Consider the following 14471-nt stretch of genomic DNA (forward strand, 5'->3'; position numbering starts at 1 on the left):
TATTGTTCCGACTTCCAAACATGACAATAGAAAAATGATCAAATAGATTAGACTAATAAAATTCATTAAAATTAATTAATCATATCCTCCGTTACCACGGGGAGTTGAACTCACGTTTTAATAATAGTATTATTGATATTAGATTTTGACACATCCACTGGATTTATTCATGAATCGGACCTTACACGTAACTATATATACTAATATTTTCATAGAAACAAAATTTTTATCAAGCCAATACCAATTTAAAGTAGAAATATTATTATACAATGATAAAAACATTTAAAGAAAAATGATATTAATCTAAAAATGTACACTTTCTATATAAATTTTTATGTATTATTGTTCTTAAAGTAACTTTGAATGATCCCAAAATTATATAATATTAGCTAACAATGTATATTGTATGTATGTATGTATATGTAAGTGTGATTTTAGATCATGTTAATGTATGTAATAAACATATTTGTTGAAATTCTATATTATCAATAATTATCAGTTTGGTTCAAAGGTCAGTTCTTGCTAAATGTTTAAAGTTTCAAGACTCTCATTTTCTTAACTAAATCGGATGAACTATACATGTACATGCATATGTTTTTCCAAACCAGTGGATATAACCCCAAATTGATGAGAATGAAAGCTAAGAGAACTTTGATCACCAAAAATTAAACAAGTCTTGAATTGTTTCAATTTTCACATAATAATATATATAAATAATTGTTTGTATATATTATATTCAAGCATTGATCATAGCATACATCACCAACAGCCTTGAGGACAGGCTGATAATCTTTCCTATGGAAAGGACTCAAAACATTGCTTTCAACTGTAAACACCACATTTCGTTTGGAATTTAATCAAATTCTCAATGTGAATTTCTTTGAAATTATTGGACTTTGAAGGTGTTCATATTTGGACATTTTACAATTGCGTTTAGGCTTTGAGCTCACTATTGTTAATTGGATACGAGCTTTGGCCCAACATATGTATTTTTTTATTATTATTTTATTGTGTCTGTTTGTTTTAAAAAAAAATGAAAGAAAATCATATTTACAATTAATTAAAGTTTGGATAAAAAAAATTCGTGGATTAAAATCCAGAATCACACATAATTGAATGCATGGATTAAAACCTATGAATCGAATAGCGCTCAAATACGATAGATTTGATCCCTTTTTATTCAATAAAACCCTAATTGAATTTGACAGATTTGATTTATTCAATGAAATTCTTAAAATTTTTTATGGAAAAAGCTTATAAATGAAACCCTAAATCACATAGAATAGAGGGAGACAGAAACTCATAAGGAAAGTTTTTACAGAAAAATAAAAGCTGCTTAGGTAATCGACGCTCTGGTTGGGTGATTTTTAGGTTAGATTCATTTTTTAGGGTTTATGGATTCAAAATTGAATTTTTTAGGGTTTCTAAAATTAGGGAGAATATAGGGAAAGAATATACAGAAAGGATAAATGATTCTTTGCATTTTGTTTTTCAGGAATTTGATTTGATTTTTGGGTTTTCGTTTTTTAATCTGTTTTTTTTTTCTAGGGTTTGGTTCTCCAAGAATTTTTTGACAGAGGTTGAAGCTTAAGTAAGTTAATTTCTGGGTTGTCTGGGTGTTCTTAAGGTTTTTATTTCTTGGGTTTGCAGTTTTCAAGGATTTTTGGGGTTTATTGGGTTTTTTTGAGATTTTATGATTGAAGTTTGAATTTTTCGACCAAGGTCATGATAGCCAAAAGGTGATTAAGGTGATCGAATTCTGGGTCCATCATTGTATATGGAAAACTTTGAAGATTCCAACAATCGATTGAATTTTTTGGTGCCAAAATTTGGAAAATCTTGCCAATGTTCTTAGCTGGTTGAATTTTCTATTAAATGTTTAGAAAGAAGTAAGAGAAAACTCCAATTAGAGTGAGAGAGAACACCAGAGCCATTTGTGGAAGTTAAATTTTTTTTTATTTTTATAGCAAATCTAAATGACATCATTTTAGCCAACCTATTGACCCACGTATGAATCTGGCTGACCTGTGTGCCTACTCGTTTTTTACCCGACCCACAGCACAAGTTTCCATTTTTTTATTTTGATTTTATTTTATTTTACTTTTGTTTTGTTTTATTTTATTTTGTTTTATTTTTTATGCTTTATTTTGCTTGTTATTCTAATTGAGTGGTTAAATTCAAGAATGAAAAAAATAAAAAAGTCTAGAAATTTTATTTGGTATTTATTTTTGCATGAATTTAAATACATAATTGTTAATATTTATGTGCATGATTGGTATAGGATTAATATATTTGTTTATGTATTTGTTTAACTGATTGCATGATATATTATATTATTGCATGATGATTTTTGTTTATTTTAATTGATTTTTTGATCATATCAAACTAATGAAATATTTGCATCTTAAATTAAATCATACCAAACTATTGAAAGATTTAATGCATCTTTCTAAAATAATTCTATAATAAAATCTCATTAAACTATTGAAAAATCTGCATCAAAGTAAATTTTAATAAACTATTGAAAGATTTTACTAATTATTTCTTTAAATAAAATCTAAATGAATCTAACAATGAAACTTCTTCAGAGTATGACACTAGTCTCTATTAATACTTTTGAGATAAGAAAATTACCTTAAATTGCTACCATACTATTAGAGTAATTTTAAGATCAATTTTTAATATTAAATATTTTGGTAAATCATAAATATGGTTAATGTTTGGATAATTTGAAATCAAACATGTATCATCCTTTGGATGGACGCTATGAACGATGCAATAACCTTTTTCGTGCGTAACTGTACTTTCATATCTATATCTGGTTTAATATACTATAATTTACTATTTAAAGACACCTAAGTTAATCTTAGGATTTATTTTTAAATGAGATAGATTCAATTAGGTGGTCAATTACACCTAAATAAAAAAGATTAATGATGACTTTTAGAGTCTATATTTAGTGGTAGGTCCATGGATCTATACATTATAACAGTTTGACGACTCCACTAGGGACATCGAGAGTCAGGCCAGTAAATGATTTCTCATTATCCAAGCCTAACCTAATAAGTTTAAAAATTTTTTTCTTACTTGTATTTTATTTATTTATTCATTTTATATATATATCATTCATTTGTATATAGAAAACATGAGTTCTACACTTGAGTTATGTCCCTTATAAAGGAGTAAAGTACATATGTCTTCATGAGATTTCATGTCTCCACATAGGCTAGTGAAAAATTCTAACTTAAATTGAACCTTTTCGCTTGTAGCCTATAATGAGTGAGAATTGGGTGCTTTACTAGTCTATAATAGACTATGGTGTAAGGAACAATTTATGAATCCTTAGATTGTCAAACTTTTGAGCCTACATATAAACAACCCTAAGGGTCCAAACCTAAGTTAGAGCTATGCCTTCTCTTATGTTAGAAACCCCTAAATAGGGCATACGATGAGATGTTTATTTTACTTGTAAATTTATTTTTTATATATACTATTTGCATACTAACTCTTTACACTATTTTTTTATATTATATTATTCTTTGTATATGTCATGTTTACTAAGCCATTTTCTTTTATTATATATGCATGCATTTATATCATTAAATTCTCTTTATTGCATTCATGTATTTCTGCATTCAAACTCATGCATAATTGGATAGTTTCATAAATATCAGTATAAATATGCACCCTAATTATGGTATAGCAAAGTTTAAAGATAACTTGACCAACTCACCACCAATGAAACAATCAAGCCCAAGCCAAAAGAATGAAGCAAGACAATGTGAGCTATATTGAAAAGTTGGAGAGGGCCCAAAAAGAGCTCAAATGAAAGTTAAGCAAAATTTTGAAAGAATTAATGGGCTGAACAAAGGAAAAATTATAGAAGAATGGGCTAAACCTAAAAACCATCCGTTGCATGATGTTATTGACCCTTTGTATCTTTCTGGCTACAACCCATATCAGGCTCAATCCACTCAAGGTACATCACCATAGTAGTTCACATTTTCTGTAGGGTACACTTATATAAGAAGGCCATATGCAGCAACTCTGAGGTAATTTCAAAGTTTTGCTAATCATGTCTTCACTGAAAGGGTAGTAGAGTCAATCTCGATCCCTAACTTAGATGACCTCAAAAAGAATAAAGAGTTAGAATTGAAGGCGATTGAAAGTTTAGAGAACTCCAAGTCCAAACATAAGATAAACTTATTGAAAGAGAGATTATGAGAGATTGAAGGTATAGACTTTTATAGCTCCAACGATGCAGTCAGCCTTTACTTGATCCCAGATGTTATAATGTCACCAAAGTTCAAAGTTTTAAAGTTTGAGAGGTACAATGATACTAAGTGTTTGATCACACGTCACTATATATTATCGAAAAATAATTGCCTACACCAATGACGAAAAGTTATTGATGCATGTGTTCTAAGATAACTTTATTAGCTCAGCTGTAAGGTGATATATTTAGTTAGATTGAACCTGTATCCGCTCTTAAAAGAAGCTTACTCATGCATTAATTAATCAGTATCGTTACATCATAAACTCGATCTTTGATCACTTTTCTTCACAAAGCATGAAAAAGAAGGCAACATAGTTTTTCAAAGAGTATGCCTAACAATAGAGGGATATGACTGCTCAAGTTTAACCTCCTCTGACTGAAAAAAATGATAGTATTATTCGTTAGCATTCTGAAAGTAACTTATTATGAGAAAATGATAAGAAATGCAACAAAAAACTTTACTGACATGGTGATCTTAGGAAAAATTATTGAAAATACCATCAAGAGTGGTAAGCTTAAGCAAAGAGAAGGTAATACCAAAAAAAGTGAGATGCTTAAGAAAGAAGAAGATAAAGTCTAAGTGGTGAGTTTTAAAGGGTAACAATTCAGAAGTTATGCTCTATATCCATTATATGTTCATCCAACTTACTATCCAGTAGCCAATAATATTGCACAAGTCTTTTACTAGCCTCATTGTTCAGCTATAAACAATATCGCTTTAAATCTCTATTAACTAGCTTTTTAAGCACCCATATATGGGCCTAGTTTTATTAGTACATCGGTTTCAAAGTATTACAATCAATTAAGTAGTTTGAAAAGATCTAGGGGCAACTAAAAAAGAGCTCATATTGATTTCATCCCTATAACTTATACTGAGCTATTTCCAAAATTAGTTAAGAATGACATGGTATCTCTAATCTTTTTAGAGCCATTGAAGCCACCCTATCCTAAATGATGCAATGTTAATGTCACATATGACTACCATAATGAGAATGTGGGTTATTCCATAGAAACACGCCATACTTTTAAGCACAAATACAAAGTTTGATCTGAGTAGGCTCGATGAGCTTTAACGAGTCAGAGAAGTTAAATATTTACAAAGGCCCTTTACTGGATCACCTAAGGGCATAATTTTGAAAAATATTTGATAAAGCTAAATGAAACTACTTGTCACTTTAGGATTTTTTTGGAACGATGAATTCTTTATGTACTAAAATTTCATTTTATTTTTTATCATTTTAATAAAAATGACAAATTTTATGCATTTCCATGACATTTCTTCTTTTGTGTAAATCACCATTATATACTTTTTACATTCTCATATCTTTTCCTATATCCATTTTTTTATAATGAATTTTCAAACAATCATGACAATAATTCAAGATTTAAGTTTGAAAACATCATTCATAATGATCTTATTGATAAATTAAAATTGTTGATTTATTGGGACTGCTGAATAAAAAGATAAATCTGAAAAAAAATTTTGCTCATTGGAAGAAGAAACTGATGCAATACATTATCTTATCTTTGCAATAGTTTATTCATAAGTTTACTCTTAGTTATTCAATGTTCTCTATTAAGAGTATTCATGTTTGAAATAATAAATGATCATTTTTCTTTTACATTTCACAAAATGAGTAAAATTAACCTTTGTTACCCTATTTGAGCCTATTGAAAATTTTTTTGAGGAACCTAAATCAAAGATTACCCTTACATTGGGGGTAAAATTTGAGAAGTTTGTTTATCCTTAGTGATTTCAAAGGCAAAGTCCTTTTGTACTCAAATCTTTTTGAAAAAAAATGATGAAAAAAAAAAAGAAATTGATAAGATAAAATGTCAAAGTGCTCTACATGTGGTTTAATAAGCCTTTAAATATAATTTGGGCCTGTTTTTTCTATTTCTTTTATGACCCCTCACCTAGCTTACGTTACGTCCTTTAAAAGTCTATTGTGATCGAATATAAATATTTAAATTGGAGAATCATAAATTGAACTAAGATATATCTACCATTGGATTGTTTGAGATTTTGATTAAAGTATCATTGATGGATCAAAAAGAAAAGATAAATGAGAAAAAAAGATTAAAAAAGGGTGTGCAAAAAAAAATGAAAAAATAAAAAAAAAGAAAAACTTAAACTAAAAACCCGATAGGGTAGTTTAAGTAAAGATGTAAATTTGAAAATACAACTTCATTTGAGGATCTTAGGAATATAGGTAATGTCTATGATCGAGAATATCAATCGAATGTGTTTTTGAAAGAGGATTCTGAATTAAAGTTCAAAATTATCTAAACAATCATTATTCTGGATGTTAATATCCCATCTACATAGTTATAGCATTTTGCTTTCATTTTTCAGTTGTTCTTGACCTTACTTTTTTTTTTTATAATGAAGACTCATTTTTCTTATTCTTTACCAAGTGTGCATCCCTTGAATGAATTGAAAAAATATATCATGTCTATCATGAATTTGAATGATGAATAAATGAATGACGATGTTCATAAAAGATTTTACATTATTTTGAAAGAAATTCAAGATGGCAGAAGCTTGAGAAAATGATGTGGAAAGGGTAAATAAAGTGATCCAGGGATGAATACAATGATTGATTAACATAACTTGTGAGTTAAGACCATATGAAGAAAATAACATGGATCGAATGATGAAATTTGTTTTAAAATCGTTAATGCTGAGAAGTTGAGAAGGAATATATAAGATGGTAGAGTCTTTAGAACTTTGTTATCACAATTGAATTTTATGGCATTGATTTAGTAGCATCTACGTTACATACATTGTGTTTACATTCTATTTAAATCATTAATAATTGCATTTGCATCATGATTGGGGCATGCATGTAAAGAACATTTAAATCATTGTATGATATTTACATCATTTAATAAGGATCTGAATTGTTGTATTTACATCGTTTAAAAGGCATTTGCATTATTGGCATGACATTTGTCTTTGTTGGGAGAAAATGTTTGACTTTGGATTCTTCAAATGAGGAAGATTTTTCATTTTTAGACAAGGAAAATTTTCCAAACTTTTAAAATTCTAGAGCCTTGGTTTAAATGAGCTTTTTGAATGAGAATCCCAAAATTTTTTGAATGGGAATTCTTAAAATTTTTCTAAGATGAATCTTTAAAATTTTGGATGTGAAACTTGAAAATTTTCAAATAAAAATCTTTAAAATTTTGGTTGTGAAATGTTAAAGTTTTGAAGGTGAAATTTGAAATTTCCAATGAGAATCTCTAAGTTTTTCAAATAAAAATCTTTGACTTAAGAATATGAATATCTAAAATTTTTTAAATATAAATTTTAAATGTGAATTTTTAAATTTTTTGAATGAAAATCATTAACTTTTGGGTGTAAATCTCCAAAATTTTTGAATGAGAATATTTGAATTCTGGAAGCGAGCCTTGAAATTTTTTATGTGAATCCATGAATTTGTTTATATGAAACTTTAAATCTTTTGAATGTGAATCTTCGGATATTGTCTATGAATTATAGTTTGTAAATCTTTACAATGATGAAAATTTTTGCGAAACAGAAATTCCTACGAACCTAAAGTTCTTGCAAATCTAAAATTTTTGTGAATATAAAATTCTTGCTAATATGAAACTCTTGCAAACCTAAAATTCTTGCAAACTTGAAACTCTTATGAATATAAAATTCTTATGAATATGAAGTTCTTGCAAATCTAAAACCCTTGCGAATCTGAAAGTCTAGCAAATTTTTGAATTCTTACAAACCTGAAACTATTGCAAAAATGGGAATTATTGTAAACTTTTGTGAATCTTAACCTTTTGTAAATTTTGAAATCTTTGCGAATTTTTTGTGAAACTTGAAATTCTTGCAAACCTTTATGAATCTTGACTTTTTGTGTATTTTGAAATCTTTACAAATTTTTTTATGAAACTTGGAATATTAGGATCTTTCAACTTCTGTTATGGAACCTTGCAAATCTTTGAATTTCTAAATTGTAAATCTTTAAATTTCAGGCCAAATTTTTGAATTTTAATTTTAGACTTGCGGTTCAATCCCGATTGTTCATCTTCGATCTTGGTTCAATCAAGATCATTTATTTTTTTGATTTGTGATTCAATCATGGTTACTCATATTCAATATTAGTTCAATCCAGATCATTTATTTTTTTGGCCTATGATTGAATTCCAGTTACTCATATTTGATATTGGTTCAATCCAGATCATTTATTTTTTTGACCTGTGGTTCAATTCCAGTTACTCATCTTTGATCTTGATTCAATCTAGATCATTTATGTTCCTAACCATGGTTCAATCCATATCATTCATCTTCAATCTTAATTCAATCCAAGTCATTTATTTTTTCTGACTTACGGTTTAGTCCCAGTCACTCATGTTAGTTTTTGGCTTAATCCAAGTTATTTAATTTTTTGACTTACGACTCAGTCTCATTCATATTTTTTGGTATAAGTCAGTCACTTATTTTCAACCTCGGCTCAGACCAGGTCATTTATTTTTTTAACTTTGTGGTTCAATCCCAGTCACTTATTTTAAAGTTGTTTACCCTCTACATATAAGAGCCTATTTCATATTTTAAAGTTTTTTAGCCTTTGAATAGAGAAGCCCATTTTATATTTTAAAATTGTTTAGCCTATGAATAGAGAAGACAATTTTATATTTTAAAGTCGTTCAGCCTCTGAATAGAGGAGCCCATTTCATATTTTAAAGTTGTTTAGCATCTGAATAGAGGAGCCCATTTCATATTTTAAAGTGGTTTAGTCTCTGTTTAGAAAAGCTTATTTTATATTTTAAAGTTTTTTAGCCTCTAAATAGAGGGCACCTATTTCATATTTTAAAGTCATTTAGCCTTTGAATAGAGGAAGCCCATTTCATATTTTAAAGTTACTTAGCCTCTGAATAGAAGAGCCTAGTTCATATTTTAAAGTTGATTAGCCTCTATTTAAAAGAGCCCATTTCATATTTTAAAATTGATTAACCTCTGTTTAGAAGAGCCCATTTCATATTTTAAAATTGTTTAGCCTTTGAATAGAGGAGCCCATTTTATATTTTAAAGTTAACTAGCCTTTGAATAAAAAAACCCATTTCATATTTTAAAGTTGATTAGCTTCTGAATAGAGGGTCCATTTCATATTTTAAAGTTGTTTAGCTTCTGAATAGAGGAGCCCATTTTATTATTTTAAAGTTGTTTAGCCTTTAGATAAAGAAGCCCATTTCATTTTTTTTAAAGTTGTTTAATCTCTAAATAGATGAGCCTAGTTTATTTTTTAAAGTTGTTTAGCCTTTAGATAAAGAAGTCCATTTCATTTTTTTTTAAGTTGTTTAATCTCTAAATAGAGGAGCCTAGTTTATTTTTTAAAGTTGTTTAGCCTCTATATAGAGGAGTCCATTTGTTATTTTAAAGTCATTTAGCCTTTGAATAAAAAAGCTCATTTCATATTTTAAAATTGTTTAGCCACTATTTAGAAGAGCCCATTTCTTATTCTAAAGTTATTTAGCCTTTGTGCAGAGAAACTCATTTTTTAAATTGCATACCTTTATTTAAAGGATCCTTGAGTTGACATGAACAAAATATTTGTATTTGTCTTTTTATCATTTTTTTTTCATAGAAATGTGCAAAGAGAAGTAATTATAAACACCACATTTCATTGGAGTTTAATCAAATTCTCAATGTGAATCTTTTTGGGATTATTGAGCCTTAAAGATGCTCGTATTTGGACCTTTTACAGTTATGTTTAGGCTTTGAACCCAATATTGTTAATTGGATACAGGCTTTGGCCTAACATATTATTATTATTATTATTATTATTATTATATTAAAACAAAAAGGAAATAAAATCATATTTGCAATCGATTAAAGTTTGGATTAAAAAAATATTCATGGATTAAAATCCAAAATCACGCATAATCAAAGGCATTGATTAAAACCCAAGAATCATGTAGTGATCAAATTTGACATATTTGATCCTCTTTTATTCAGTAAAACCCTAATCGAATTTGGTAGATTTGATTTATTCAATGAAATTCCTAAATTTTTTTATGACAAAACCTATAAATGATACCCTAAATCACATAGAATAGGGGGACAGAAACTCTTGAGGAAAGTTTTTACAGAAAAATAAAAGTTGCTTAGGTAACCAGGGTTCTGGTTGGGTAATTTTTTGGTTAGATTCATTTTTTAGGGTTTCTGGAATCAAGATTGAATTTTTCGGGACTTCTAAAATTAGGAAGAATACAGGGAAAGAATATACAAAAAGGATAAAGGATTCTTTGCATTTTGTTTTTTGGGAATTCGATTTGGTTTCTAGGTTTTCGTTTCTGAATCTATTCTTTTTCTAAGGTATGGTTCTCTAAAAATTTTTGGACAGAAGTTCAAGCTTAAGTAAGTTGATTTTTGGGTTGTTTGGGTGTTCTTAGGGTTTCTGTTTCCTGGGTTTGCAATTTTTGGGATTTTTGGGGTTTATTGGGTTTTTTTAAGATTTTACGATTGAAGTTTGAATTTTTCAACAAAGGTTACGGCAGTTAAAAGGTGAGTAAGGTGGTTGGATTCTAGGTTCATCAATGTTTTTGAAAAACTTTGAAAATTCCAATAACTGGTTGAATTTTTTGATACCAAAATCTGGAAAATCTTGTCAGTGTTCTTAATAGATTGAATTTTCTGTTAAATGTCTAAAGAGAAGACAGAGAAAACTCTAGCTAGAGAGAGAGCATCAGAGTCATCTGTGGAAGTTAAATTTTTTTTATAGTAGATCTAAACTACATCATTTTAGCCAACCTTTTGACTTACATGTAAACCCAGTTAACTCGAGTGCTTGCTCGCTTTTGACTCGACCCGTAGCCCGGGTTTCTATTTTTTTTTATTTTTTATTTTTTTTATTTTACTTTTTTTTATCTTTCTGTTTTATTTTATTTTATTTTTTGTTTTATTTTTGCTTATTATTTTAATTGAATGGTTAAATTCAAGAATGAAAAAAATAAAAAAAAGTCTAAAAATTTTATTTGGTGTTTAATTTTGAATGAATTTAAATGCATGATTATTAATATTTATTTGCATGATTGGTCTAAGATTAATATATTTATTTGCATATTTATTTATGTGATTGCATGATTATTTAATTGCATTATATATTATATTACTGCATGATGATTTTTATTTATTTTAATTGATTTTTTGATCACACCAAATTATTGAAAGATTTGCATCTTAAATTAAATCTTACCAAACTATTGAAAGATTTAATGCGTTTTCTAAAAATAATTTTATAATAAAATCTTACCAAACTATGGGGAGATCTGTATCAAAGTGAATCTTATCAAATTATTAAAAAATTTTACTAATTATTTCTTTAAATAAAATCTAAATGAATTCAACGATGAAACCTCTTCAGAATAGGATATTAGTCTCCATAAATACTCCTGATATGAAAAAATTAACTTAAATTGCTACCAAACTATTAGAGTAATTTTAAGATTAATTTTTAATATTAAATATTTTAGTAAATCGTAAATATGGTTAAGATTTAGATAATTTGAAATCAAACATGTACCATCCTTTGGATGGGCTTTGTGAGGATATTATAACTTTTTTTACACGTAACCACACTCTCAGACCTAAATCTGATTTAGTAGATTAGAATTTACTATTTAAAGACACTTAAGTTAATCTTAGGATTTCTCTTTAAATGAGATAAATTCAATTTGGTAACCAATCGCACATAAACAAAAAAAATTGATGGCAACTTTTAAAATATATGTCTAGTAGTAGATCCATGGATGTATATGTTATGACATCAACAATGCTCATAATCATGTAAAGCGTGATCATGTTGTGATGCAAAAAATCACAGCTTTTAATCTTGTTGGAAAATTTTAAAAATACAACTGATTAATGATGTATACATTAAAAATAATTTTCATTTATACGTATGTTATATAAAGCATATATAACTTTCTTTTTTTTTATCTGATAAAGTTTAGAAATAAGGGATTACCCATCTTTAAGGTCAGGAAAAGCTACCAACCTATAAAAGAATTTATGAATTTTTTTTTTTCGGGGCTTTTGAACTTATAGATTGCGTGAAAATTCGAATTTGAATATTTTTACATTCAAACCTTAAATTTTAATTACTTACGTCAACTTGTATTGGATATATAGCTTTCATTAATATTGGATATATAGCTTTCATTAATATGAAGTTTATGCTTGAAAAAAGTTCGTAAACGAAAATATTCCAAGTCAGTGGTCAATGAATGTAATTGGAAAAGCCAAATTACCCCATTTATAAGCTAAACACTATTAATTGTTTAGGGCAAAGATTCAAGAACAAAACTACGAACTTGGAATGCTCCAAACATAACTTTCGGCATTGGTCAAGTTGCAGTTTGGCACTTGATGGAAAAGAGTCCCTAATTCCAAGTCAGTGGTCAAAGTTATGAAAATGAAAAGAAAATATAATTAATTAATAATAATAATAATAATAAAGTTTCCCCAATTGAAATTACACATCCTAATTGTTTTTACAGTAAATATTTCGAAGCTCTTACTAAGGAAGGCTTTTACCAATTGAGCCTTGATTTTCTTTCATTGAGCTTTGATGACATAATTTATGATCTCAGTGACAGAGATTTGTTAGAAATTAGTTAAAAAAACGTGTTAAATTTATCAAAAAAAAGAAAAAGAAAAAGAAAAGCATTTTAACACTCGTAATAATGAAAATGATGAAAAAATAAATAAAAAATAACGTGCGGAAAAGCAAATAAAAGTTGTTTACATAATTTAATTTTTTATTTTATATTTCATTAACGATAACGTGATCAACCGAACATTTATATGATAAACACTAATGACGTGATAGCCAAAATGTTATTAACGTGATCGTCAAGATATAATAAGCTTAATATGTAAGTAACCTTAATTTTTTTAATCAAAATTTAATAGTTTAAACAGTTATATTCCGATTAAATTTTCTTTCAATTATCTTCTTCGACAAGGAAGAGATGGTCCACTGCATTAATGTTATAGAACCTAGACCAAGTACATTGTTTTCAATTTTAAGAGTTGAAAGACACGACATTTTAACGTAGTTTTAATGAGTTGAAAAACATTATCCGAATTGTAGATCTTTCAAGTGGTTGAAAGAAAGGCATAATGAAACATGATCGCATGATCCGTTGCCTGATTCAAACTTTTTTTTCTTTCTCCCACCATTTTTCATTTTTTTTTTTTCTCTTTCATTATAATTTTTATATGGACCCATCACCCGTGTGATCTATCTATTATGTGATTATCAAATCATTCATTATATGTGAAGTTGATCAAAATTTTACGTTGAATTATTTAATTATACATTGATTCGTTCATTTGTTTTTTTATTTAACTTAAATAAAATTATAATTTATCTTTTAATAGCTATTTCATATAAAAATTAAATAAATTTTTAAATAAAAACAATCCCGATAAGTTGATAATCAAACAATATAAACTTAAATTTTGGATAATATGATTTGTAAATTTTGAAAAATAGATAAAATTCCCAATCAGTTTTATCATTTAATGCTTTCAATTCCATCTCCCTCAAATTTAAAAAAAAAAAAGGGTTCCACCATTGTTGCAACTTGCTTGATTAATTGTACTTATCTGTCTTATGGAAGGAACAGGTAGCTTATGTAGGACCTAATAGAACTGAACTGCAATTCGCCAAGCTGTTGGGCTTTCTTTTCCTTGATTTGTTTCCTTTCTCACTCTACAAATTTTCTACTATGATCATGTTCGTTTGGAATCATCCAATCTTTCCTCCGAAGTCAAATGAAAGGCGTGCACAACGAAGAAATTTTGTGACCTTGTGAGGATGTTTCATTCTGTTCACGTGGTACATTTGAGGCTTCAAAAGCATATTGATAGAATAGTCGTACAAATCAATAATTATATAAATTTGATGATTCATATATTTTTATTACATAAAATATTAATATTTATATATTTATATCATATTTTATAATAAAATTATATATTAAAATTTGTATCGATTTAAAAATATAAAATATATTTTTTTAATTTTATTTAATCTATATATAATTATCATTAAAATTTTATATCACGTTACTTTCATATCATATTTTTATAATATATTTATATTATTTTATTTTATCATATTTTAAATTATTAAATTTTATATCAATATTTAAATTTTTAAAATCT

Source organism: Durio zibethinus, chromosome 5, assembly GCF_047325235.1.
Source record: "Durio zibethinus cultivar Kanyao isolate XHJ-2024 chromosome 5, ASM4732523v1, whole genome shotgun sequence".
In the NCBI taxonomy this organism is placed as follows: Eukaryota; Viridiplantae; Streptophyta; class Magnoliopsida; order Malvales; family Malvaceae; genus Durio; species Durio zibethinus.